A 3201-nucleotide genomic window follows, 5' to 3' on the forward strand; every position below is an offset into this window, starting at 1 on the left:
GACAGAACTCATTTTGTGTTTGCAGTAAACTATTTCTTTGGCACTCCATGCGGGAGATCATGATGGTGGTCCATGTGTTAAGTAATTTCTGCGTGCAAAACGGAAAATCCTACACAAACATCCAATGCTTTAAGTCTGCGTGTTATGCCCAGCGCACAATAACTTTTGTTTGTAAACATGTTTTCAGAGCTACCTGTGAGAAGGAGTGAGATCTAGATCTAATCATCTCGCTCACTCTTATAGTCAGTTTCGAAAACATGTTTACAAAACAAAAGTTATTGTGCGTTGGGCATTATACTCGTATACAATTGTCACTGCTTTGTAAACATGAATGTTTTCGAAATTGCGAATGGTGTAAACAATGTGACTATTTAGTTCTTATACCAACAGCACAATAAGTTCTATTTTGTAAATATGTTTTTGGCATGTCAGTGGGAGTGAATGGTATGTAGCTTTGCAGATCTAGTCATCTCGCTCATTCTTATAGGAAATTACGAAAATATATTTACAAAACAAAAGTTATTGTGCGCTAGGAATTAGGCGTTACTAGAAGATATTTCTGGAAGGAGATGGCAAGAAGTTATGGGAAAGGTTCTTAAACGGCTGGGCGTGCTGCGGCGTTAGAAGGATAAGATGTGGCGAGAATAGTGCAAGGGCCCTGACTCTTAAAGAGACGTAGCGCTGCCTATGTAAATAAGTCTACCTTACTTAAAGGCATGGGTTCCGGTCAAAATTCCGGACGCCAAAATCCCGAAAGCCAAAATATCAAACGCCAAAATCCCGAAAACCAAAATCCCGAAAGCCAAAATCCCAAATTCTTAAAAGTATCATAGCTACTCCCACGACTGTACCCACGCTTGCTGGAAGCAAAGCGAAATTTTCTCTGTCTTAGGAAATCACTCTAAACAATTTCCTTCATATTATTTCATCTATTTCAGTATTTTGAAAATTCGGGATTTTGTCTTTCGGGATTTTGGTTTCCGGGATTTTGACTGCCACCGAAAGGCATCTACACCGGTACCAGTCAATATCCCGTAAGCCAGAATCCTGAATTCCAAAATCCCGAACGCCAAAATTCCAAAAAGACGAAATCCCGAATAGGTCGAAATTCCAAATGGACAAAAATACTAAAAAGCCAAATTTCCGAATGGGCCAGAATTTCGAAAAGTCAAAATCTTGAAAACTCAAAATCCCGAAAGTAAAAAACCCGAACGCCAAATACCGAATGCCAAAATCAAGAATGAATCAAAATCCCGAAACGGCCAAAATCCAGAATGGTCAATATTTTGAAAGGGATGAAATTATATGGGGGATAATTTGTAGAATAATTTTCCAAAACAAAGATTTCCTTTTGCCGCCAGCAAGCGCAGATACAATCGTAGGACTAGCTACTACGGCATTTTCAAAAATTGTTTTTTGGCTTTCGAGAATTTGGCGTTCAGGATTTTGGGCGTTGGAGATTTTAGTTTTTCTGGATTTTAGCCAAGACCCATCCCATTTACAGGATATTTTTTTTTTTCAAATAAATACAGAATTTTGACATTTATCCTTACAGTTGTTCACACGATGATGTCTTTAAAAACAGAATTTTTGATGAAGGCTTTCAAGTTTTAGAAACCTTAAAAGTTGTTAAGAGACTTTAAAACCCAAACTATTATACTGGCTAGCTAAAGTTAAAATGTAAAAATTGATTGAAAGACGAAATAGTAGAAAAGACAAAGTAAATCTGAAGGATTCTTTTATAAATATATTTAATTAACGGGACCTTTAAAATGGTACTTTAATTTTTATTAATACATACCGATCCAAATACAAAATATTCAACTGGAGAACTAATTCTGGTGGGATAAATGAATAAGTCTGCGTCGTTTCCAAAGTGCTCGAAGATTCATAGAGGTTTTGAAGTGCGCATTTCAAAGTTCAGTACATCCATGTCCAAACATTCTCTTCACGGGTATTCTTGGTCAAAAGATAAGGATCTTGGAATAGATCTTTTCGTTCCTGTCGGCCTAGGGTTGTTTCACAATACACTGTCTCACCTTCTCAGGGATTCCCCAGGAAAACTAAAGGGAAAATCACTGATTTAAAGCAAAAGAATTTTAAAAAGAATGAGGTCCTTTATGGTTGCCTACCAAAAGCAGAGGTCGAATGATAACTTTTCGATACTATCGATTAATCTATATCTGTTAGATTAAGTGAATGTCGGCCAGAGTCGGCTTTTTACTCTTTGTTCGCCCATTTATTGTGATATTATTAAAAGAATATGACTGTAGATAAATTCCAATGGCACTATTTTAATAAAAAAAAATTAAAAGGGGAAATCTTTCCCCTTGCAAGACTAATCGGTTCTGCGGCTAAAGTCCATGCCGTTATTTTGAATCCCTAAAGACTGATTCCTCTCATTCAGTAATAAGAATAACCTTCCCGATTTGAGAGCCCTCATCGGTTGAAGTTTTTTCTCTACCGATGTTGACGATTGAAATGTGAAGAATACCGGAATTCGAAATGGCAGAACAATCAGCACTAAAGCAGCGAGTACGAGAACTTGTACTTTAGGCTTTCGGTAGATTTTCGAATAGGTTTGTCTTGGCTTTGGAGTGACATTGTCTCTTCGAAAGGTTATTACTGAACGAAGCCATTGTGTGTATGCAATGTTCCTTGTTCTTAGGATTAGCCCTTTGAATGGGACGTAAAGACTCTGTATCTTTTCCGCCTAATAATGGACAGGCCTTCCGATGTACATAAGACTATGGGCATGGAACACTCGTGCCTTCCGATGAGCATAATACTGTAGGAGAGTACTAATGTGCCCTATGCCGAAAATAGACACAGGCTGATCCTGGAGAATATTCAGCTCGAAAAATTTGGCGGTAAAGGATCAGCCCAAACTATCATACACTGAGGATTTAGGATCAAGGATTAGCGTTTTCAGAGTAAATTTCTATTAAATCTCCATACTTTGATTGCTGAAACACTTCTAAAGTGCATTTTCAATGGATTTTCCGTACAGGAAGGAGCACTCTGACCTTCCCATTACTCCAATCTTAATGCATATTATGATTTTGCAAAATTGCTTACCATTACTCCCCATGTTTTTTCACCTAATTGACATTTCGGAAAGCACCCAAAAACACCCAAAGTGAAGCTTTTTATTTTCAGCACTGGCGCTGATGTCGCCTAATCCCCGTAATTTCACTAGAC

Source organism: Phlebotomus papatasi, chromosome 2 (assembly GCF_024763615.1).
Source record: "Phlebotomus papatasi isolate M1 chromosome 2, Ppap_2.1, whole genome shotgun sequence".
Lineage (NCBI taxonomy): Eukaryota > Metazoa > Arthropoda > Insecta > Diptera > Psychodidae > Phlebotomus > Phlebotomus papatasi.